This window comes from Pseudorca crassidens, chromosome 3 (genome assembly GCF_039906515.1).
Source record: "Pseudorca crassidens isolate mPseCra1 chromosome 3, mPseCra1.hap1, whole genome shotgun sequence".
Lineage (NCBI taxonomy): Eukaryota > Metazoa > Chordata > Mammalia > Artiodactyla > Delphinidae > Pseudorca > Pseudorca crassidens.
The window spans coordinates 142471763-142498018 of record NC_090298.1 but is presented as its reverse complement, the minus strand read 5'-3'; the positions used below and the strand labels follow the sequence as shown (position 1 = coordinate 142498018).

Below are 26256 nucleotides of genomic sequence, written 5' to 3'. Positions count from 1 at the left end.
TGAACCTGTGTCAAAGATATGATTTAGTTCATTAATCATGAAGGAACAAAGAAGCTATCACAAGAGGTTCCAGGAGAATCCAAGGAAAAGACTTGAATCAGTAACCAGGGACACTACCATGAATCTGTTAGTGGATGCAAATCCCGCCTTCCACATGACAGAAATCAACTGAGTCGCCACAGCAAAATTCACTTGCATCAATGTGGACAAGAGTCATTTGCTTTACTGTCAGTTTTCTACAGCTTACAGAGATGTAAAATAGCTCGCTCAAAGACCGTGAAGGGCACAGCCCCCTAGAGAATCAGAAAACCCCAAAGGGTCTGCCAGACATTGTTTTTAAACCCAACTATAGTCATTCTCTGAGCATCCCCAGCTACTGAAAAATAGAGAATGTCTTGTGCCTTCCCAGGGGCACCCTCCCCTAACCACCCCCAGCTGTGCCCTTGACTTTTCTGCCTCAAAAATACCTACAGGGCTTCCCTGGTGGGGCAGTGGTTGGGAGTCCGCCTGCCGATGCAGGGGACGCGGGTTCATGCCCCGGTCCGGGAGGATCCCACGTGCCGCGGAGCAGCTGGGCCCGTGAACCATGACCGCTGAGCCTGCGCGTCCGGAGCCTGTGCTCTGCAATGGGAGGGGCCACAGCAGTAAAAGGCCCGCGTACCGCAAAAAACAAACAAACAAAAAAATGTTCTTTATTGCTGAAAAATACGCTCATGCGAGCCTCCAGCAAGTCGTAATTTTTTGCAATGTAACGTCACAGATCACTGATCACAGGTCACCATAGCAAATATAATAACAATGAAAAAGTCTGAAATATTTCGAGAGTTACCAAACTGTGACACAGGGACAGGAAGTGAGCAGATGCTGTCAGAAAAATGGGACCAATAGACTTGCTCGCCACAGGTTGTAAGAAATGCAATGTCTGGGAAGCACAATAAAGCAGAGTGCGGTAAAACAACGTCTGCCTGTATAAGTCTGAAATTAAATTCCCACGGAGTCCCCTTGCACTCAGAGAAAAGCCTTAGTTCTAATTTGGGCCACCCACGAGGTCCGGGCCTGTGCCCTTCCCGACCCCCTCTGTGCCATGCTCCCCTCGCGCCCTCTACTCCAGTAAACCGAGGGCCTCTGCTCTGGCTCTGTGTCTGCTCGTTAGGGACGCCCTTCCCTGATGTCTCTGCTCAAGTGTCTCTTTCCCTGACCACCCTGATCTATGGTGGGTTTTTTTTGTTTGTGGTCTGTATTTCCCCAGGTAGAACATAAGCTCCCTGAGGGCAGGGAGCTTTATCTGTTTTGTTCATCAACTTATCCCCAAATGCCTAAAACAGTGCCTGGCACATAGTAGTTGCTCAATGAGTAGCAGTCATTGAATTGCTCCACCCCAGGCCCTGAGCCAGCCACCTTCTGCGGCCATCCCATTTCAAGTCTCAACACTCCTGTGTGTAGTTGCACAGGCAGAAAGGCAAGGCACCATGAGGTGGAGGATCTCGCCCAAGGACACAGAGTAAGTGCCAGTGCAGAAGCTACCCCCGAGTCTGGTTGGAGTCAACGGCAGAGATGCTGCCACGCAGCAGGCAGGGCTGATGCCAGACCCTAAAGGCCCTGGACACCCAGCTGATGAGGCTGGACATTGTCTAGGGCAGGGGTTCTCCCCCTTCAACAAGCATCAGGATCACCTGTGGCGGGAGGGAGGTTGATAAACACAGATTTCTGGGTACCACCCCCTGAGTCGGTAGGCCTGGGATGAAGCCAAGAATCTGCTTTTCTAACAAGTTCCTGGACGATGCTGCTGCTGGTCTGGGAACCTCACTTCGAGAACCACTGGTCAGGTAATGGGGACCACAGAAGGGCTTTCATCAGGAGAGGCAGAGTCCTCTTTGCTTTGGAAAGGGCTGTGTTCACGCTGGATTGGAGGTAAGGAACCCCCGCAGGGGCGAGACCAGGCTGCAGCCTAAAGCAGAGCAGAGGGTGGCCAGGCTGAAGAGCAGGTCGGGCGGCTCCGCGTCCCGCTGGGCCCTCTCCTGCCGCTGATGAATACATCTCCTTGGAAGAAGATGCAGGCCTCCTGGCTCCTCCCTCACCTGAAATTTGAATTCTCTTCCAAAGTGTGATTTCCACAGCCACCCCGACTAGAGGCGGGTGTGAGACAAGCCAAATAACTCCAAAACACATGATTTCAGCAAAAAGGAATCACGGTCTCCCTGGCAGCTCTGGGGAGCAGTGGTGATGAATCCAGAGGCAGCGGAGGGGGGGATGCGGGCAGGAGCCTTTGGACAAGCCCCAGGACTCAGTTCCCTCAATTGTCAGATCAGTTACCCAAGAACTACCCAGCAGCACCTGCTCTGCCCAGGCCCTGGATGCTGAGGGTTCAAGATAGGCCTTCCCTGCCAGCATCGAGGGGATCAGATTTATCCGCCCTCCTAAGATGTGAAGCGCACGCTGCAGTCTTCATTTTAATAGTTGTGCGCTTATTCAGAAGCAAATGAGAAACATGTATAACTCACATATCCAGTCTGTGCTGCTATGGAGAACTATTTCTTAGAGTAGAGCTACACGAGTTTTTTTTTAAAGTGAACTGAGCTCAAGAAAATATTAATTAAACACTGTGTATCCAGCAATTCTATAATGCTTACTCGTTATTCATGGATTAATTCATTAAAGCCTTATAATAATCCTATAAGGTAGGTGCCATGATTATACCCATTTTACAGATGGAGAAAACAGAGGTGCACAGTGGTGGGGTAATTCAGCCATGGCCACACAGTAGGGAGTAGAGGGAGAATCTGAACCTAGACAGCTGAGACGTAGGTTCTGTGCTCTTAACAGCCTCTTCAGGACACAGGCAGGACGTGGCGATGTCCTCCAAACACTAGCATTTGGGAAGCACCCAGCAGGTCATCCCTTCTGCCTCAGCCATTCTAAGGCCTCAAAATGCACCAAAGGAGTGATTCAGGAGGCATGATGTAAAGAGCTGCCCGGATCCTTCCAACCACTCACTGAGCCTCCCGAGAGAGCAGAGACGGACTAGTGCTTGCGTCTGCTTCTCCAAACATGAAGGGCCCATACTGTCTGTCTTGAATGCCCTTCCTTGATTGTGGGTAAGCAGGGAGGGATGCAGGGAGCCTGTCACTTGGGGGTGACAGAGGCCAGAGGGCAGAGCAGGGAGGAGACACGTCCTGGGGGGGACCCCAGAGGCCAGGATATGAGCCTTGAATTCCGCAGAGACCGATGTAATTTGGACTCTTCCAGATCTGAGGTCCCCAATCCTCATTCACACAATACCCACCATTTCATAATAAATATTTGAAAGTGAGTCAGAAATATGTGCAACTGGCATATCCAAGCTGTGCTGTTACGAAGAGTTCTCTCTTACGGGGAAGCTGAATTGGCTTAAGTTTTTTTTTAAAGTGTTCCCTTTACTATCCTGAAGTTTTAGATAATAAAATGTACCTATACACATGATTTTAATATATATGCACATATATAGGAACTCTCCCACCCATAGTGTAAAAGAAAATAATTCATAATACAATAATACGTATTTCAATATGTCGGTGCCCTGACCTGACTACGTTAGAAGATGGTTCCTATGTATATGGTCAACTGAAAATCCTACCAGAGTAAAAATGGAAAATCCCAGGCAACGCCCAAATAAATAAATTTAATGTGTAACTTTCAGAACATAGATTTCTCTCATCATTAGGCCAAAAGAAAATGTTAAATTCTTTTGAACAGCAAGAATTTTGAATATTTTAGAAATTTTTAGTGATGAAATTTAGTGAGGGTTCTACACGTCACATATCACCACTAATTTAATACAACTTGGTTCTAAGTCTCTTACAAGGAATATGCAAGGAGTGACTGCTTTACAGTCTGCTGGAAGCCCTTTTCAACTAAATATGGAGGTGGAAACTGGATGGGAGAAGATGAGTTAGAGGCATGTCAGAGAGAAATTGGCTATAGCTATACCACCCTGAACGCACCCGATCTCAGAAGCTAAGCAGGGTGGGACCTGCTTAGTACTTGGATGGGAGAAATTGGTCAATAATCTCAAGAGAGAATTTTTCTTCCATTTAAGTCTCTCCCTCTGCAAGAATCTTCTCCTGAATTACTGGGATTTCACTCAGCGTATTGTAAAAAGTTTTCCTTTAAAATATTGAAGTGTTATTATTTATATTTATACTGTTTGGCCTGGGGGAGACATTTTCAAGCCTGGAGAAATGCGGACAATTCTTCCTTGTACCTTGCCGTGTGGGACCCTCATGCCCAGAGCAGGACTCAAGCATCCTGGCCCCCTCCCCCAAATGCCAGCAGCGTTCCCAATCCTTGTGACAATAAGAATCACTGCTCTCCATTTGCAAAATGCCCCCCCTTGGAGATGTTATTATCCAGGAAAGAACCCAGGTCTACATGGTAAAGGAAAACTTCTGATCTGTGGCTTTATTGAGTCCCCACTGTGTGCCAGGTTCTCAGTGAATCCTGACAGCAGTCCAGAAGACCATTTTATTATCTCCGTTTTACACATAAAGAAATGAAAGCGCAGAGGGGGAAAGTGACTTGGCCAAGGTCGCCCAGCTGGTAAGCCCTTGGCTCTGTAACTCCACTGTCCTCATTTGTAAAATGGTTGGGAAGCAAGCACTCAGTACATATTTAAGGAATGAGTGAATAAAGAAATGAACAGATTGGGAGAATTGTCTGGAAGACTTTCTTCATTCTAGCACGCAATCCAGTATGTTTCTGGAATGTGTAAAATAAGAAATGAACTTCTGGTCTGATAAATCATGGAATAAGAATTCCTACTTCATATAAAGTTTATAAAAATTAAACGAGATTCACGTTTTGAAAGCACTTGGCATATAATATTCCCGCCCCTTCCTACATTTTTTACTCCACCCTCACTCTCCAAGGTCAAGATAAAAATTCACCTTAAAGGAACCCTCCTGCCTTGTTGGTGGGAATGTAAACTGATACAGCCACTATGGAGAACAGTATGGAGGTTCCTTAAAAAACTAAAAATAAAACTACCATATGACCCAGCAATCCCACTACTGGGCATATACCCTGAGAAAACCATCATTCAAAAAGAGACACGTGCCACAATGTTCATTGCAGCACTATTTACAATAGCCAGGACATGGAAGCAACCTAAATGTCCATCGACAGATGAATGGATAAAGAAGATGTGGCACATATATACAATGGAATATACTCAGCCATAAAAGGAAACGAAATTGAGTTATTTGTAGTGAGGTGGATGGACCTAGAGTCTGCCACACAGAGTGAAGTAAGTCAGAAAGAGAAAAACAAATACCATATGCTAACACATGGAATCTAAAAAAAAAAGAAAAAAAAATGGAACTGATGAACAGGGCAGGAATAAAGACATAGACAAAGAGAGTGGACTTGTCGACATATATACACTGCAGAGTGTAAAATAGTTAGCTAGTGGGAAGCAGCAGCGTAGCACAGGGAGATCAGCTCTGTGCTTTGCAATGACCTAGAGGGGTGGGATAGGGAGGGTGGGAGGGAGGCTCAGAGGGGAGGGGTTGTGGGGATGTATGTGTGCACGTGGCTGATTCACTCTGTTGTACGAAAGAGACCAACAGTATTGTGAAGAATTATACTCCAGTAAAATCCTTAAAAAAAAAAGATAAAAATTCACCTTAATAAAGAAAATCCTTCACTCGACTACAGCATTTTACAGACGGCAAAGCACTTCTACATGCTCTCACTTGATCTTCAGGTAATTTGAAATGTTCAAAGAGTTGGTTTTGATCACCCACGAGATATCCAGAGACACCAGCTCAGGGAGGAAGGCAGATCCCAGTTCTTAGCCCCTCTCAGATTCTCACATTTTCTCCCTCCACTCTTCAAGGATTCTGCTTAATTAGCATTGCAAACAAGCCTTTGGCTAAGCCCGGCCCAGCACAATCTGGCCTTGGGTGAAAATTACACTGCAACCAGCTCTGCTGGACTATTTCCCTTCCAAGCTTACATTGGCTCTTAAAGGAGCTTCTCCTCTTTCCTTCTGAAAACACCTTGAAGATACTCTTTGAATGCCCGTCCCTAAAGGGTTTACTTAGCAGATCCTTTTCCAGCCTCCTCCCCTTGTGGCGGCAGGTGGGAGCTGACGTTCTATTTTAAGGAGAAGGCGAAAACAGAGGGCAGGAGCTGTAGATGGCAGGACCAGGGGCAAAGCTCTTCTTGTTTGGAGCTGAGCATAGAGTCTCCACCCGGCCCCCAGGTGTGACACCCCGCATCTGCAATGGGGAAGGGACAGGAAGTTAGAAGTGGCGAAAATAAGGACAAAACAGCATCGCCAGCAGACACTTGGTGATCCTTGGGAGGACATTTGCATGTGAGGGACGTGAGCGGACAGAAGCCAGGGATTGTCAGTCCTTCTCACAACGAATCACTGTGCCTAACCCTGGGACATGGCGGTGCAGGCAGGCAGGAAAGGGGACCGGCGCTTGCAGTCGTGCAGGGGCAGGGGGTGGTCTCCCGAAGCAGCAAAGGAGACATCTGTTTTCTTCCAGAGTTCCCAGCTTGGACTCTTCCCGATGCCTGCCCCAGGATCCCTGGCCCAACCAAGGGTATGCTTTTGTTGTTGTTGTTGATGCTACAGAAAAATTCAGGGCAAGAGAAAAGACAAATTGTGACTGAGCTGCAGGGAAGGAGTGGGTCCATTCTGCAAATGTAAGCTCTCCGCTCAGTCCAGCTAAAGCCCTGGATCGCAAGTGCCTCAGACAGGGTCCAGGACTTGTTTATGGAGGAAAGAAGGAAGAGAAGGCAGAAAGACATACCTTTTCTGGCTGGTCATCCTTTTCCCTCATGTTTGTAGAGGGCTATGAAATGCGTGAATTTCAAGTATATTATCTTACTGCCTTCCAAAAGCCACCAGAACTGAACTTTCAACTAGAGCCTAGATTAAACAGGTTTAAAATATTTTGCAGGGGAGTGCAATGGATAAATCCTTAAGAAATGCTAAAATTTCCAGCCCTTTGAGGAATTGACTATCGAACTCTTTTCCTTAAAAGGGAAAGAAATTCCTAATGAATTAGTGGATCCAGGCCTTGATCATCAGTGTCTGCTCCCATTTTAAAAAGAGGCGTCGTCTTGCAAAAGAAAGAAAATAAAGATCAATCCTCATACTGATTCAGCCTCGACTGGACCCAGCCATTAACGAACAGGAAGTGCAGGAGACAGAAGACCACGTTAACCACGCCAGGTGGCTGCAGTCAGCAAACGTGGGGAGGGGGAGGGGTAGAAGCAACAAGACAAATGAACACATTTCCTCAACAACAAACAATTGCTTTTAAAAACTGAGAGAGAGAGAGAGAGAGAGAGAGAGATGCAGGGGAACCTTAAAAGGGGTCTAGGAGGAGAATACATCAATCAGTTGTTATGGTGCGATCCATGCCATACTTGGATCCCATTAGAGCATGCGTTTTTAAGAGAGGGAAGAGGGGGGCAGTCACCCCCTAAGGGAGCAAAACTTGCTTCTTGGGGGAGTGGAAAAATCTTAGCTATTACAATGGAATGTGGCCCTCCAAAGGGCTGCAGTACATAAAGAAATATACAGTTCATCGGTGGTATTAAAATTTCACGGAGCAGCGTGGGTAGGGTTGTGACTGGGGGGAGAAAATGTCTGAAATCGCTCCTTAAGGGGGCCGTGATGAAGAAAAGGTTTGAAAACACACAAATTGTAAAGTACGCAATGTGAGGGAGCAGGGGAAATGTTGACAATTTACTGCGTATCTGATGAAGTATTGTTAATTTTTTAGGTACGATAATGGTATAGTGGTTACATTTTTAGAGTCCTTATCTTTCGAGACAACTACTGACAGAGTGGCAGATAAAGTAGATAGCAGGAGAGAGACAAAGACAGAGGTCGGGAGCAGAGATAAAGGGAAAGAGAGTTTCATTGATGTTTCTCAGAGCAGTAGACTTCCTTATTGTTGTGTTTGGGGGTCCCTCTTTTCTTAGACTGTGGTTGCTAACTAGTGGCCCATGGATCAAACTCAGCCCACGGTTATGTTTTGTTGGACCCTCGCAGTGTTTTAAAACTATTTGAGCCAACATTTTCAAATGAGAGACTTCACTTCCCATTTCCAGCTTCTTTTGAAGCTTGGACCTCTTGCGCTTGGACCTGAGTCCTTAAACAGAGCCTCTGTTCTTCTGGTCACCACAGCCACCCTGGGTCATACTGAAAATACCCACGCTCACACTCTGTTCGCCTTCCCGCCTTTCCCGTCCCTGCCAGCCCTCAGTGTATGGAAATTATATCAATAACAATGGCCACTAACCCCTGTCCACCAGATGAGAGCCGGACAGAGTTTGGTCCCATGATCTCATTGTACCCTCCAATCAAAGCAGAAGGTAGGTGCTAGATCATCTCTATTTTACAGATGCCAACACTGAGGCCCAGAGAGGTGCAGTGACTTACTCAAGGCCACACAGCTATTTAAACCTGCTCCTTTGATTCCAAAGCCGGTGTTTTCATCTGTCACACCAGCTGCTGCCTCCTTCATGTGACGACAACACACAAGCTCAGTCTCCCAGACCCTTGGGCAGTCCTGCTCTGAGGGGGGAAGGCAGGAGCCACTTCAGCTCCCCCAGAGACCTGGCCTCAGCCTGGCTGGTTCCCTGGCAGGAGTGTACCTGCCATATTTGACACCCACAGTGGATCATTTTTTAGCATTCCTTCCTCTATATGAGGGGGATATTCAATTATAATAATCTGAAATAAAATCATATTCTAAAGTGAAATGGACATATTTTGTGTATAAACTAAAATTTGCACTGTCAAACAAAAATATTACACCTCCCAGTTGGTACTTTGTTCCACTGTTTAAAATTTTAAACACAAATACAAGCTCTAAGTAGCCACGTGGAATAACAATTGAAGAAACGCAAGTGTTAGACCTTCGCGGTCTCCTAGGAGTTTCGACTCGCCCAGGAAACAACAAGAGTCGGAAGCCGCTGCAAAACGCAAGAGGTTTATTGAAGGCCGGTGCACCGGGGTTCCTTGGTCCTCACGCAGGCGGTCGAAGAAGGAACCCCTTTTGGGCGCGAATATGTCAGTTTTATAGGTTCCCACTTCCCCGTATGTAAATTATAGACTTGGTTGTGTTTTCCTGCTGATTGGTCCCGGCTTAGGCTCGGACCAGAGAGGGAACTTGTCCCCAGCTTCCTGATTGGTCTTTGACAGATACCTTTTTTACATTTTGTTTATCTCCCTCCTTCTCGGAAGGGGGCCGGACATCCTGGAAATTCACCCATTGTCTAAGAAGCCCCTATTGTCTGGAGAGTTCTTAATCATTAGCTGGAACAATGTCCCTCGAGTCCCACACAAGTTCAGTTTCCTTTTCTTTGCGGTTACTATGCTTTCATTTATTTCAAGTCTATTGTCCAAACTTGGGAATATACAGCATCATTAACCCCTCCCAAAGAGAAAACAATTTCAAATCGTTATGAACTTACTCTTAAAACGAGAGCTTGTAGCTAACCCTGAGTGTATCACGGTCAACTGTACAATTGGGTGTTCTCAGAATTAATTTCCAGGTAGAATGATATATTTTTAAAGAATATGTAATATGTAATAAAAATGTGCTAATAGGAAGCCGACATATATTATGAAAACTCTCAACCAGGACCAAAGCAAGTGTTTAGAATTTGCATCAACAAATATATTTTCAGGGAGGAAGATTTTATCACTAACATTATTTAGAATTGCAGGCACATGGTGGTAATAAGCAAACTGACGTTTTGTTCATTTTGTCATTATTGTTCAATTCTGAGACAATGTACCCCTTATTGCTTCCCTGGTCACCCTGTGTGCTCGGTTCCTCCAGGACACCCTTCGCTGAGCCCAGCAGGGACCCTATGTGGGCTCCCCATTGAAGCAACAGAATGGAGGAAAGTCCAAAATTTGTTGTCAAATTTGGTACCCTAAGCGAAAATTCTTTATAAACCATGAGGCAGTGTATAAAACCCATCAGTATTCTCAGTGCACAAGCTTTTCAATAGATTCAGCCCAGTTGGAAGGTGCATAGCTGCTCTTTATTGAGTGATCACTACTCACCTGTGAACTGATTCTTTTCAACGCCAACAATCAGGTCTGATACAGACTCTCTGGACATCAACTGGGTGTTCTACAATTTAATTCAGTTCTGACACTGTCTGGAGATAGTGCAGACCCCTCAAGTTGAGACCTCAGTCCCACAAACTGCCCCACTGAAGACAGCAGTCACAGGTCCCAGGTTGCCATGTGTACTTCTGACCAACTAGCTCTAGATTCAGGGGATTCCCACAACCTCCTCCTCAGGCTTAATACTTTGCCAGAATGATTCACAGAATTCAGGAAAGTGCTTTACTTACTAGTTCTAGTTCACTATAAAAAAGATGTAACTCAGGAAGCGTCAGTTGGAAGAGGTACATAAGGCAAGGTATGGGGGAGGGAAGGTGCGCTTCCGTGCCCTCTCTGGACGCACCGTCCTCCCAGCACCTCGCTGTGTTCACCAACCCAGAAGCCCTCTGAGCTCCACTGTTTAGGGATTTTTATGGAGGTCTCATTCCGTAGGCATAAATCATTGGCCATTCGTGATTAACTCAACCTCCAGCCCCTCAGCCTTCCGCAGAGCTTAAGGGAGAGGCTGAAAGTTCAAACCCTCCAGTCATGCCCTGTCTTTTAGCAGCCATTCCCCCTCCTGAAGCTATTTAGGGGCCCCCAGACACCAGTCATCTCATTAGCATATAAAAGACATTCTTCTTTTTATCGAAGTAGAGTCGATTCACAACATTGTGTTAGTTTCAGAAGTACAGTATAGTGATTACGGTTTTTTTTCAGCACATTATATTCCGTTATAGGTTATTACAAGATATTGGGTATAATTCCCTGTGCTATTGAGTAAATCCTTGTTGCTTATCTATTTTGTGTATAGTAGTGTGTATCTGTTAATCCCCGTACTCCTAATTCATCCCTCCCCCACCTCCCTGTCCACTTTGGTAACCATAAGTTTGTTTTCTCTGTGAGGCTGTTCCTGTCTTTGTATATAGATTGATGTGTATTATTAAAAGCGTTCTTGCCACTCCCGCGTCGAGTGTTCCAAGGGTTTTAGGAGCTCTGTGCCAGGAACCAGGAACAAAGAGCAAATATATAGTTGTCACCATCTGTCACTTGGCACATACTCTCCCATTTAATGGCTTCCTCACCATAAGTCTGGAAGGTCAGTGCTGTCATCTCCATTTAAATGATTAAGAAACCGAGGCTCAGAGAGGTTAGTGGACTTGCTCAAGGCGTCACAGCCAAGCCAGGATTCAAATCCAGGCCCTGGACATTCCCAGGTCTTCCAGATCCAAAGAAGGGATGACCTTACCCTGCTTGGCATGGGGTACAAAGGAGACAGGTCCCCTCTGGGCATCTCCCTGAAGCCAGGGATGTGAGAATCCAGCCCCACTGACAGAGCTGGGGTTGTTGACCACGGGAGAGAAGTTACCAGGAAGCTGACTTGAGCGGCAAGGAGGGAAGGTGGCTGTGCTTGCCTGTTCCTGCTTATTTAAAGGACGTTTTAACACCTGAGTGAAACAGGGATCAAAGTGACCTTGTGCTCTGGGCCAGGCAGTGAGACACCTTCTAGATCAAGTTAAGCATGTGCCTTGGGCGTCCAGCTGGCAAACTACCAGGGAGATAGTACAAGTGCTCAGTCCTAGAGGAGACGGAGCGACAGGACAGATCTGCATCCCTATTTTAGGATTTGGAAACTAAAGCTGAGACAGGCAAAATGACTTGGCCAAGGTCACGCAGCCTTCAAGTGCCAGAGTCAGGCACTGAAGCCCCAGTCCACGTGATTGCGTGTTCAGTGACGTGTCCACAGTGCGGGGACACCCCAGGACGAGTGAAAGGCTCCAGGGTCCGGATTTCTTCCTCAGAAGCCACAAACACAGCAAGAAGTTCCCACAGCAGTGACGACTCTGCAGCCACTGCCTGCGACTTTTTCTATTCTGGGCGCAGGCTATGCAATTAGCATAAATCTGAATACATGTCTTGTTTTTTAACAGGAAATAGAAATACACGAGGAAAGAGATTAAAAAGCTCACGTTAACTAGTGAAATTATGTGTCATCCTTCTTTAGAGTCTACCCCACTTTCTTCCTTCTGCCTAAGGAGCCCATCCCCACCATCTCCAGGTAACAAACTCCTCTTTATCTTCAAGGCCCAGCCGAAAGGTCCCGTATGAAGCAGAGCTTTTCTGGAGCCTCTAGGGCAGAGTTGATGGCTTCTCCCCTCACACCTCCCTGAACCAAGTATAGCCTCTTCACACCCCATTACCCATCACACCCCATTATTCACCACCTGGGGTTGTCCTGCCTCTAATCTATATGCCTCAGGGGATAGTCTTGGCTGAAAGGCTCTAGAAAGTTCTCTTAGTCCTGCAGGTGCCTTGACACTGTCTGCAATGTTCAGCTTCAAACGGAGGAACCCCACACCCCCAAGTCTGTCGGGCTAACTTCAGACTTGTTTGCACAACTTCCTTCTGATTTTGTGGTGTGCTCTGAGAGCCTGCCCAGCCCAGGGCTGTTCTCCCCAAAGACACGATTCTGTATCAGCACTAGCCCAGTGGTTAGCCCAAGCTGCAAAGGGTCTTCCACGGAGTCCAAAATTATCCCAAATACGCCCCAAATATAAGTTAGGTGAAAACCCCCTGAAGATCTCTGGGGCTCCTGCCTGCTGGGCTAGGCCTGCTCTTGGATATTTAAATTAAAATATTGGTAGCTCACATCCCCATGTTAGATAGCTACATTTCTCCTAGGCAGCCTTTGCTCTTATCTACTACTTCGTCTGAGTTCTCACCCTCCACGCTCTCTTTGCCTCCCTGCCCCACCCCACACTGGACGCAGGCCTGATTACTTCGCTCCCCCAAATTACCAGGAACAAAAGGTTCTGTGTGTACCAGATTTTCACTCAAAGTTTAGGAGGATGGAGGGTGTATATTGCACATCACGCAGCATAGGCAACGGCTTTAACTTGAATATTATCCTAAAATCCCACCGGGAGGAATCTCTCGCTGGCCACATGGACCCTCTGATGCTAGATGCTTGCTTGTTGACATTTTCCAGGTCTTTCCCTTCCAGGACAGCCTGGCAGCCCCTCTCAGTTCCCTGTCTTTCCATTTTAAATCTCCTCTTGAATAGGAGACTTTAGTTCTCTGGTTCCTACTCTGTTAGAAGCTTGGGGCACACCCACAGCCCATCCAAGGGCCTTCCATGCCTACTAGCCATCCTTGAGCTGCACAGAGAGCCTGCAAGGCATTGATTTAATCGTTTCCCTTTCTGTGACCAACTTCTAGGTCAAGGATCCCATCACCTGTCCCTAGGAGCAAAGGAAGTCCCAGGGCTTGTGTGTTGCTGTTTTTCTTTCTGATTCATCTCACCAGTCCCGTTTCTCCCCAGAGCCAGGGAAGGATGGTGGAAGAGAGAAAAAATGAATAGATGGCAGGCCCACAAACCAAGAGAAAGGGAGGGAACAAGGGGGCATTTTGGAGCTGGAGTCGGCCATGAATTTACTGATTATCACACATCCCTGGAGGGGTCCAGTCATGTGGAAAAGTGCCAATCTATCTCTTTGGTGTGGATCAGATCATCTGAACGGTCATCGTGGTCGACTGTATTCGCTCCCGTCCTGCACCCTGTGAGCAGACTATACACCCTTAACCCATGGGCTTGGACTTGGCCATGTGGCTTGCTTTGACCAATGGAACCTGAGTGGACTTGACAGTGTGGCCATTCTAAGCAGAGAATTTAAGATGCATTGCCTATGTGTGTTCTTACTCTCACGCTTACAGCGTTGACCGTGAGAAGAGCTCACTTCAGGAAGACCAAGAATTGGAGACACACAGAGCACATTCGAATCTAAGCCCAGGCGAGCCACAGCTGACCCACAGATCAGGGAGTGAAAAATAACCACTTACTGTTGCAAGCTGCTGAGTGTTGGGGGAGGTTGTTTGTTATCCAGCACACACTGACTAATATGGGCATCTCGTCCAACCTCTGCCCAAGGCCTAAAGCCACTCCTCACCAGTACAAGCCTCAGCTTTCACACCTCCAGTGATGGGAGCTCACTACCTTACAAGGCTGCTTAATCCCATCTCTGGATAGTTAGATCCCAACCTACCCCCCACCCCACTTGAGCTCGTGCATTCGTCCTAGTTCCCTCTGTTCTTCCTTCCTGGCCTCGCGAAGCAAGACCACCCCAGCACAGCCTGGCAGAGACTGAAGCAGTATGGTGTTGCAGCCCTACCCCTTACCTCCTCAGACCTCCAACACGCACCCCTGTGCCTTCACCTCTCTACCTACTAGCATTGCCTATCCTCCACAAATGCAGAGTCTGGAATTGACCATTGCAGCCCATCAGCATGCCCAGCGGCCAGACCCTCGTCTCTATTGGTCTAGACAAAATGCCTGTTTAGAAGCAGACTCTGGAGCTGGACAGACCCAGGGGCAAGTCCCAGACCTGCTGTGTCACCTTGGACATGCCACTTCATTCCTGGAACCTCAATTTTCTCATCTGTAACATGAGGACAATAATTGTCTCTACCTTATAAAAGTAGTAATATGCACCGAACACTTAACGCAGCACCCTACACATAGAAAGCACTCAACCTTAGCTGAACAATTACAAGAGTAATTGTTTACTCTGAAGGCCTATTGTATTTACTGTTACCTACCTTTCCTGAATAATGTTTTCTTTCAAAATGGGTGTTTTAAATTATATTAAAATACCTATACAACACCAGAAAGAACAAAGAGAGAAAATCTGATCACCCAGAGACAACATTGTTAAAATATTAGCTAACACTCTTTTGCAGAGATGTTTAATATTTCATGAGCCAGACACTACCCCTCACCTTCCTCACCCAGTCCTGGGGGAGGTCGCAGAAGCAAAAGAATGAAGCAGCCTTTGGGGTCCTGCAGACTACTCTCGGATCCCAGGTTTGTCACTTGCTGGTGTGTGACCCTGGGTCAGTAACTTCACCTCCTGGAGCCTAATTGCATCTTTGGAATGTGAAAGGATTTTTTTTTAAAACAGCTTTATTGAGATATAATTCACATATCATACAATTCACCCTTAAGGTATACAATTCAATGACCTTCAGGGTATTCACAGAATTTTGCATCCATCACCACAATCAATTTTTAAAAATCTTCATTACACCAAAAAGAAACCCTGTCCTCCTCTGGAATTTCATAGAAATGGAATCATATAATATGCTGTCTTTTATGACTGGCTCATTTCCTTAGCTTGTTGTTTTCAGGATGCATTTATGTCATGTGAAGGAATTTTAAAATTATTAACCTGGACTTTTTCACATGCCATCTTCACACCCAGGAATCAGGGCTGGCGATATTAACCCTGTCAGCCCCCGTGAATAGGAAAGGCCAGGTATCTTCCATCCTTTCACATTCAATCCTCACAACAAACCCAAACAGGGCTTGGGACATTTTACTGATGGGAACACGGAGGATCCTTAAATGGGGATGCAAGGAATTCCTAGAAAGGATGCTCCCTGCTTGCCTACTTTGCATTGCTCTGCCCACAAACTGGACCTCAGGAGGCAGCAACCACCAGAGTCCCCAGAAGATGTTCCAGCAGACCCATCTACATGGGCTCCTGGTCCCCAGACTCTGGGCTCTGGACCTCTGGGTCAGGGTTCCAAACCACACTGAGATCATTTTGTATTTTAACATCTTTCATTGGCCTTTTTTTTTTAATATAAAAAGTATCTTACTTCACCTAAGCATTTCAAAGCATACATCTGCACACAAATAAAGCCTTTTAGTTAGACTCAGATTCTAATTTGTTTGACTATTATTCCATTTTTTAAAAAAACATCTTTATTGGAGTATAATTGCTTTACAATGGTGTGTTAGTTTCTGCTTTATAACAAAGTGAATCAGCTATACATATACATATGTCCCCATATCTCCTCCCTCTTGCATCTCCCTCCCACCCTCCCTATCCCACCCCTCTAGGTGGTCACAAAGCACCAAGCTGATCTCCCTGTGCTATGCAGCTGCTTCCCACTAGCTATCTGTTTTACATTTGGTAGTGTATATATGTCCACGCCACTCTCTCACTTCGTCCCAGCTTACCCTTCCCACTCCCCATGTTCTCAAGTCCATTTTCTACATCTGCATCTTTATTCCTATCCTGCCCCTAGCTTCTTCAGAACCATTTTTTTTTTTTTAGATTCCATATATATGTGTTAGCATACGGTATTTGTTTTTCTCTTTCTGACATACTTCACTCTGTAGGACAGACTCTAGGTCCATCCACCTCAGTACAAATAACTCAATTTTGTTTCTTTTTATGGCAGAGTAATATTCCATTGTATATATGTGCCACATCTTCTTTATCCATTCATCTGTCGATGAACACTTAGGTTGCTTCCATGTCCTGGCTATTGTAAATAGGACTGCAATGAATATTGTGGTACATGACTCTTTTTGAATTATGGTTTTCTCAGGGTATATGCCCAGTAGTGGGATTGCTGGTTCGTATGGTAGTTTTGTTTTTTTTTTTTCGGTACACGGGCCTCTCACTGTTGTGGCCTCTCCCATTGCAGAGCACAGGCTCTGGACGCGCAGGCCCAGCGGCCATGGCTCACGGGCCCAGCCACTCTGCGGCATGCAGGATCTTCCCGGACCAGGGCACGAGCCCATGTCCCCTGCATCGGCAGGCAGACTCTCAACAACTGTGCCACCAGGGAAGCCCGGTAGTTTTATTTTTAGTTTTTTAAGGAACCTCCATACTGTTCTCCATAGTGGCTGTATCAATTTACATTCCCACCAGCAATGCAAGAGGGTTCCCTTTTCTCCACACCCTCTCCAGCATTTATTGTTTGTAGATTTTTTGCTGATGGCCATTCTGACCAGTGTGAGGTAATACCTCATTGTAGTTTTGATTTGCATTTCTCTAATGATTAATGATGTTGAGCATCCTTTCATGTGCTTGTTGGCAATCTGTATGTCTTCTTCGGAGAAATGTCTATTTAGGTCTTCTGCCCATTTTTGGATTGGGTTGTTTGGTTTTTTGATATTGAGCTGCCTGAGCTGCTGGTAAATTTTGGAGTTGAATCCTTTGTCAGTTGCTTCATTTGCAAATATTTTCTCCCATTCTGAGGGTTGTCTTTTCATCTTGCTTATCGTTTCCTTTGTTGTGCAAAAGCTTTTAAGTTTCATTAGGTCCCATTTGTTTATTTTTGTTTTTATTTCCATTTCTCTAGGAGGTGGGTTAAAAAGGATCTTGCTGTGATTTGTGTCATAGAGTGTTCTGCCTATGTTTTCCTCTAAGAGTTTGACAGTGTCTGGTCTTACATTTAGGTCTTTAATCCATTTTGAGTTTATTTTGTGTATGGTGCTAGGGAGTGTTCTAATTTCAGTCTTTTACATGTAGCTGTCCAGTTTTCCCAGCACCACTTATTGAAGAGGCTGTCTTTTCTCCACTGTGTATTCTTGCCTCCTTTATCAAAAATAAGGTGACCATATGTGCGTGGGTTTATTTCTGGGCTTTCTATCCTGTTCCATTGATCTATATTTTGGTTTTTGTGCCAGTACCATACTATCTTGATTACTGTAGCTTTGTAGTATAGTCTGAGGTCCGGGAGCCTGATTCCTCCAGCTCCATTTTTCTGTCTCAAAATTGCTTTGGCTATTCAGGGTCTTTTGTGTTTCCATACAAATTTTGAAATTTTTTATTCTAGTTCTGTGAAAAATGCCATTGGTAGTTTGGTAGGGATTGCATTGAATCTGTAGATTGCTTTGGGTCATATAGTCATTTTCACAATGTTGATTCTTCCAGTCAAGAGCATGGTATATCTCTCCATCTGTTTGTATCATCTTCAATTTCTTTAATCAGTGTCTTATAGTTTTCTGCATAGAGGTCTTTTGTCTCCCTAGGTAAGTTTATTCCTAGGTATTTTATTCTTTTTGTTGCAGTGGTAAATGAGAGTGTTTCCTTAATTTCCCTTTCAGATTTTTAATCATTAGTATATAGGAATGCAAGAGATTTCTGTGCATTAATTTTGTATCCTGCTACTTTACCAAATTCATTGATTAGCTCTAGTAGTTTTCTGGTAGAGTTTTTAGGATTCTCTATGTATAGTATAATGTCATGTGCAAACAGTGACAGGTTTACTTCTTCTTTTCCAATTTGGATTCCTTTTATTTCTTTTTCTTCTCTGATTGCTGTGGCTAAAACTTCCAAAACTATGTCGAATGATAGTGGTGAGAGTGGACAACCTTCTCTTGTTCCTGATCGTAGAGGAAATGGTTTCCATTTTTCACCATTGAGAATGATGTTGTCTATGGGTTTCTCATATATGGCCTTTATTATGTTGAGGTAAGTTCCCTCTGCCTACTTTCTGTAGGGTTTTCATCATAAAATAGTGTTCAATTTTGTCAAAAGCTTTTTCTGCATCTATTGAGATGATCATATGGTTTTTCTCCTTTAATTTGTTAATATGGTTTATCACATTGATTGATTTGCATTTATTGAAGAATCCTTGCATTCCTGGGATAAACCCCAGTTGATCGTGGTGTATGATCCTTTTAATACTAGCATTTTTTTGCTAGTATTTTGTTGAGGATTTTTGCATCTATGTTCATCAGTGATATTGGCCTGTAGTTTTCTTTCTTTGTGACATCTTTGTCTGCTTTTGGCGTCAGGGTGAGGGTGGCCTCATAGAATGAGTTTGGGAGTCTTCCTCCCTCTGATATATTTTGGAAGAGTTTTAGAAGGATAGGTGTTAACTATGCTATAAATGTTTGATAGAATTCACCTGTGAGCCATCTGGTCCTGGGCTTTCGTTTGTTGGAAGATTTTTAATCAGAGTCTCAATTTCGGGGCTTGTGATTGGTCTGTTTATATTTTCTATTTCTTCCTGGTTCAGTGTCGGAAGGTTGTGCTTTTCTAAGAATTTTTCCATTTCTTCCAGGTAGTCCATTTTATTGGCATATAGTTGCTTGTAGCAATCTCTCATGAGCCTTTGTATTTCTACAGTGTCAGTTTTTACTTCTCCTTTTTCATTTCTAATTCTACTGATTTGAGTTTTCTCCCTTTTTTTCTTTATGAGTCTGGCTAATGGTTTATCAATTTTGTTTATCTTCTCAAAGAACCAGGTTTCAGTTTTATTGATCTTTGCTCTTGTTTCCTTCATTTCTTTTTCATTTATTTCTGATCTGATCTTTTTGATTTCTTTCCTTCTGCTAACTTTAGGGGTTTTTGGTTCTTCTTTCTCTAATTGCTTTAAGCATAAGGTTAGGTTGTTTATTTGAGATGTTTCTTGTTTCTTGAGGTAGGATTTTATTGCTATAAACTTCCCTCTTAGAACTGCTTTTGCTGCATCCCATAGGTTTTGGGTTGTCATGTTTTCATTTTCACTTGTTTCTAGGTATTTTTTGATTTCCTCTTTGATTTTTTTCAGTGATCTTCTTGTTATTTAGTATTGTATTGTATTGTATTCACACCTCCATGTGTTTGTATTTTTTACAGATTTTTTCCTGTAATTGATATCTAGTCTCATAGCATTGTGGTCGATAAAGATATTTGATATGATTTCAATTTTCTCAAATTTATCAAGGCTTGATTTGTAACACTAGAATGATCTATCTTGGAGAATGTTCCATAAGCACTTGAGAAGAAAGTGTATTCTGTTGTTTTTGGATGGAATGCCCTATAAATATCAAGTAAGTCCGTCTTGTTTAATGTGTCATTTAAAGCTTGTGTTTCCTTATTTATTTTCATTTTGGATGATCTGTCCATTGTTGAAAGTGGGGTGTTAAAGTCCCCTACTATGAATGTGTTACTGCTAATTTCCCCTTTTATGGCTGTTAGCATTTGCCTTTTGTATTGAGGTGCTCCCATGTTGGGTGCATAAATATTGACAATTGTTATATCTTCTTCTTGGATTGATCCCTTGATCATTATGTAGTGTTCTTCTTTGTCTCTTGTAACAGTCTTTATTTTAAAGTCTATTTTGTCTTATATGAGAATTGCTACTCCAGCTTTCTTCTGATTTCCATTTGCATGGAATATCTTTTTCCATCCCCTCACTTTCAGTCTGTATATGCCCCTAGGTCTGAAGTGGAACTCTTATAGACAGCATATATATGGGTCTTGTTTTTGTATCCATTCAGCCAGTCTGTGTCTTCTGGTTGGAGCATTTAATCCATTTACATTTAGGTAATTATCGATATGTATGTTCCTATTACCATTTTCTTGATTGTTTGGGTTTGTTATTGTAGGTCTTTTCCTTCTCTCGTGTTTCCTGCCTAGAGAAGTTCCTTTAGCATTTGTTGTAAATCTGGTTCGGTGGTGCTGAATTCTCTTAGATTTTGCTTGTCTGTAAACATTTTAATTTCTCCATTGAATCTGAATGATATCCTTGCTGGGTAGAGTAATCTTGCTTGTAGGTTTTTCCCTTTCATCACTTTAAATATGTCCTGCCACTCCCTTCTGGCTTACAGAGTTTCTGCTGAAAGACCAGCTGTTAACCTTATGGGGATTCCCTTGTATGTTATCTGTTGTTTTTCTCTTGCTGCTTTTAATATTCTTTTCTTTGTATATAATTTTTGATTGTTTGATTAATATGTGTCTTGATGTGCTTCTCCTTGGCTTTATCCTGTATGAGACTCTGTGCTTCCTGGACTTGATTGACTATTTCCTTTCCCATATTAGGTAAGTTTTCAACTATAATCTCTTCAAATATTTTCTGAGTCCGTTACTTTTTCTCTTCTTCTTCTGGGACCCTTATAATTCAAATGTTGGTGTGTTTCATGTTGTCCCAGAGGTCTCTGATACTGTCCTCAATTCTTTTCATTCTTTTTTCTTTATTCTGCTGTGTGGTAGTTATTTCCACTATTTTATCTTCCAGGTCACTTATCCGTTCTTCTGCCTCAGTTATTCTGCTATTGACTCCTTCTGCAGAATTTTTAATTTCATTTATTGTGTTGTGCATCATTGTTTGTTTTCTCTTTACCTCTTCTAGTTCCTTGTTAAACGTTTCTTGTATTTTCTCCATTCTATTTCCAAGATTTTGGATCATCTTTACTATCATTACTCTGAATTCTTTTTCAGGTAGACTGCCTATTTCCTCTTCATTTGTTTGGTCTGGTGGGTGTTTACCTTGCTCCTTCATCTGCTGTGTGTTTCTCTGTCTTCTCATTTTGCTTAACTTACTGTGTTTGGGATCTTCTTTGTGCAGGCTACAGGTTCATAGTTCCCGTTGTTTTTGGTGTCTGCCCACAGTGGCTAAGGTTGGTTCCATGGATTGTGCAGGCTTCCTGGTGGAGGGGACTGGTGCCTCTGTTCTGGTGGATGAGGCTGGATCTTGTCTTTTTTACTAGCCTTTAAAATAGCTCAGGACCATAAAACTCTTAGCATAAAACAGGTCAAATTTTTATGGCGTTGGGTTTAGAATGATTTCTTGGGTTATGACACCAAAGGCACAGACAACAAAGGTAAAAATAGATATATTGGACTATATCAAAATTTAAAACATCTGCACATTAAAGGACACAATCCACAGAGTGAAAAGCCAACCCAACAGGAGAAAACAATTGCAAATCTTGTATCAGATAAGGGTTTAATATAAGAATATATGGAGAACTAATAAATCTCAACCTCAAAAAAAACAACAGCCCAATTAAAAAATGGGCAAAGGACTTGAACAGACATTCCCTCAAAAAATATAACATAGAATGAAATCTTGCCATTTGCTACAGCATGGATGCACCTTGAGAATATTATGCTACATGAAATAAGTCAGGCAGAGAAAGATGAATACTGTATGTTCTCTGTTATATGTGGACTCTAAAAACTCAAACAAACAAACAAACAAAAGAAAACAAAACTCATAGATACAGAAAACAGAATGATGGTTGCCGGGGGAGGGGGATGAAAGGGTGGAGGAAATGAAGAGGGTCAAGAGGTATAAACGTCCTCCAGTTATAAAATAAATAAGTCATTTCAATGTGATGTAAAAAAAGGGAAAAAAAGAATTCACAGTAAATAAAAGATAAAAGAATATATTAAAAAATGAAGATACACAAATGGCCAAAAAGCACATGAAAATATGCTCACCATCACTAATCATTAGGGAAATGCAAATCAAATCCACAATGAGACACCACTTCACATCCATTAGGATGACTACTATAAAAATAAATAACAAGTATTAGCAAAGATGTGGAGAAATTGAAACTGTTGGTGGGAGTGTCAGATGGTACAGATGCTGTGGAAAACAGTGTGGTGGTTCCTTAAAACATTAAAATAGAATTACCATATGATCTAGCAATTTCACTTCTGAGTATATCCCCAAAGGAACTGAAAGCAGGAACAAAGAGATATTTGTACAGCCAAAAATCACAGCAGCAATATTTCCAGTAGCCAAAAGGTAGAAGAAACTCAAATGCCCACTGATGGATAGATGGATAAGCAAAATGTGGTGTATACATACAATGGAATTCAGTCTTAGAAGAAATTCTGACATATGCTACAACATGGAAGGAACTTGAAAACATTACACTAATTGAAATAAACCAGTTACAAAAAGACAAATACTGCGTGAATCCACTTATATGAGGTGGAGTAGTCAAATTCCTAAAGACAGAAAGTAGAATGGTGGTTTCCAGGAGCTGGAGAAGGGAGAAATGGAGAGTTATTGTTGAGCGGGTACAGAATTTCAGTTTTTCAAGGTAAAAAAGTTCTGTGGATGGATGGTGGTGATGGTAGCACAACAATGTGAATGCACTTAATACCACTGAAAGGTACACTTTAAAAGATGTTAAATTTTATGTTATGTGTATTTTAACCACAATTAGAAGTATAAATATGTGAGTGAATGAATGAATGAATGAAAGCAGCCCAGAGTTTTCTATATTTTCTTAAAGGCCACAGTCCTGCAAACTCCAAGAAGACCCAAATGTGTTCCCAAGGGGTGGGTGGAGGGTTGGTCCCTCCCGCCCCCCGGTGGAGCTGTAAGTTGTTTTTTAGGCAGGTGTGGGGTCTGCTGTACCTAACACCCTTTTGCTCCAGGCCTGGGAAGGCAGCACAGGGTGAGGGACAAACAAGAAGAGTGTCCCCACACTCCCAGCAACACACAAAGCACTTACACTCACTCATCAGATTAATTTTGCAGAATGCTGCTCAGGGAACAATTTTATAGATAAAGAAGAGGCTCAGAGAGGTTGAGTCACTTGCCCAAGTTCACACAACTAGTAAGCCATACAGCAAGGCCTCAAACCCACGTATGTTTTCCAAAGCCTGTACTCTTTCCTCAACCTCTCAGCAGCCTGGCCCAGAGCCTGAGTGATGCTACCAGCCACCTCAGAAATGCTCTCAGTATCATTTCTCCTCCCAGGTCTTCATCCTCCTCTTGTAGAAAATGAAAGGTCCAGGGCTAAGATGTCTGTGAATGTCACCCATTCAGTCCTTCAGCAGGTATCAGTGAGAACATTCTGGGCTCCAGGCACTGCCCTGGCCTGTGGTTGCGGCAGGGACAAGATGGACAAGGCCTCTGGCTTCACAGAGCTCACAGACAATAAACACGTAAGCAAATAGGAGACTCCCAGAGTAAAAGTGCCCCAAAAGACAAGCCCAAGGGTTTCTGGGAAAGGCTGCTTTTAAGGGCAGCCAGAGAAATCAGGTCTCCCAGAAAAAGTGACGTTCCAGCTGAGAATTAGAAAGGAGCCAGACATTAAAGGAACAGCAGAGAACTTTCCAGGCAGAAATAACAGCAAAAGTGATGGGAATAAACTTGGTTTCTCAGAAAAACAGCCAGGAGGCCAGCGTGGCTGGAGGGTGGTGAGCGAGGGGTTGGGAAGGCAGGAGGAAGGTGCTGAGGGCAGGAAGCCAGGGAGCAGGGTTTGGATTTTCTTCCAACTGAGGAGTAATATCTTGGAGGAAGTTACAAGAAGAAGGACGCCTCGTGGCCCCAAATGTGCTGTGTAAACTCTAGTGTGCTGTACACCTGTGAGATGTGACACCCTTGCCCTTCTGGAGTCACCTTTTGTGTCAAGTGAAGAATTCATCTCCCAGGAGCTCTGTTTTCTCCCTTTAGGCCTGTCTTAATACTCTGGGCAAACAGACACACCTAGGAGCTAAGTAAGCAATAAGTTGTCCTTCTCATTTCCTTCCCTGTTTACCTTTCCGGGCTCTGATAGGCTCTGGCCCTGCATTCTGACCTTTCCCGGACACTCCCTATCTGAGCCTTCAACGGGCAGGCAAGGGTGACCTTCACCACTTGGGCAGTGGAGCCAGGGGTGAGCACCGCCCTGGGCGGGCCCTGAAGGAGAAAAGGCTTAGAAGGAAGAGAGCCATGAGAAAGCTCCAGAAAAGGGGAAAATTAATGCTGGGTGGAACCTTGGAAAGCAGGTGGGGAAACTGAGGTCTGGAGAGAAAAAGCGACTGATCTAAGGTCACATAGCAAGTCGACCCCAGTGTGAGGCTTTTTCACCGCGCCCAGTAATCTGAGTGGTCCGGGTGCATAATAATAATAATAATATTAATAACAATAACAACAACAACAATATAGCTAATGATCATCAGGCTTTCACTCTGGGCCAGACACTGTCCTAAGGCGTTTGCATGTTTCACTTTTTTGCTTCTCACAGCAACCATATGAGGTAAGAGCTATTAGAGCCCCAATTTCTAGAGGAGGACACAGGCAAAGAGATTTAGCTGCTGGTTAGGGTTCACACTCACATCTGTTGCCTCCAGAATCCCACTCTTTTTTTTTTTTTTTTTTTAAATTAAAGTATAGCTGTTTTACAATGTTGTGTTAGTTTCAGGTGTACAGCAAAGTGATTTGGTTACATATATCTATTCATATATCTATTCTTTTTCAGATTCTTTTCCATTATAGGTTATTTTAAGATATCAAATGTAGTTTCCTGTGCTATACAGTAGGTCCTTGCCATTTATCTATTGTATATATCTGTTGTGTCTGTTAATCCCAAACTCCTAATGTATCCCTCCCCCCACTTTCCCCTTTGGTAACTGTAAGTTTGTTTTCTATGTTTATGAGTCTATTTCTGTTTTGTAAGTTCATTTGTATCATTTTTTTAGATTCCACATATAAGTGATATCATATGATATCTGTCTTTCTCTGTCTGACTCATTTTACTTAGTATGATAATCTTTAGGTCCACCCATGTTACTGCAGTTGGCAAAATTTCGTTCTTTTTTATGGCTGAGTAGTATTCCATTGTGTGTGTATGTGTGTGTGTGTGTGTGTGTGTGTGTGTATCTCACATCATCTTTATCCATTCATCTGTTGTTAGATACTTAGGTTTCTCCCATATCTTGGCTATTGTAAATAGTGATACTATGAACATTGGGGTTTATGTGTCTTTTCGAATAAGAGTTTTTGTCTTTTCCAAATATATGCCTAGGAGTGGGATTGCTGGATCATATGGTAACTCTATTTTTAGTTTTTTAAGGGACCTCCATAGTGTTCTCCATAGTAACTGCACCAATTTACATTCCCACCAACAGTGTAGGAGCAGGGCCCTGCTCTTAACAACTGCACCACCAAACGGAGGCTCAGAGTGGGGAAATCCCTTGCCCAGGGTCACTCTAGCTCACTCACACTCACACTGTAGTCACTGCCAGACACTGTCCTCTAAAGACTATGTCATGCGCATCTTTATATGGATGGTACCAAGCACAGAAAAGGCTTGGCACAGAAAACACTGGTTGAATCGAAACTAATTGTGGTAACAAGTGTTGCTTAAATGTTGCAGATTCATTTTGTACATGCAGGGGGAAGAGAAGGAGATTGCAGGAAGGAAGCAGATCGAACACCCCAGCTGGTGACTGTTGTAGTAGAAAGCACATGGGCTTTCTGTGAAGTCAGAGACTGCTCACTGCAAGTCTGTGGCATCTTCAGCAAGTCATTTTGACACACTGAGCCTCAGTTTCCTTACCTAGAAAAGTTAGCATAAAATCCTGAGCCTCACAGGACATGGATTCTCAACTGACGGACATAAAGCAGGAGTTGGCCAATTTTTTCTGCAAAGGGCCAGGTAATAAATGTTCTCAGCTTTGTGGGCCGTACAGTCTCTGTCACAGCTTCTCAACTGCTTTGGTAGTAGCCATAGGCAACGCGTATTTACAAAAACAGGCAGCAGGCTGATTGGCCCACGGGCCATGGTTTGCTGATACAAAGTGCCTAGCCAAGGCTGAGCACGTACAGAGCTG

At 43.7% G+C, this 26256-nt stretch overlaps 1 long non-coding RNA gene across 2 annotated transcripts in view; it reads right to left on the bottom strand.

Annotated features, from left to right (window-relative positions):
- LOC137222082 (uncharacterized) overlaps nucleotides 1-6957 on the bottom strand; it is a 55431-nt gene extending 48474 nt beyond the window's left edge. For both annotated transcript variants that reach the window (XR_010942302.1, XR_010942301.1), the window contains exon 1: nucleotides 6801-6957. This is a non-coding gene — a long non-coding RNA (uncharacterized lncRNA). The remainder of the gene's footprint in view (nucleotides 1-6800) is intronic.
- Nucleotides 6958-26256: the final 19299 nt, after the last annotated feature.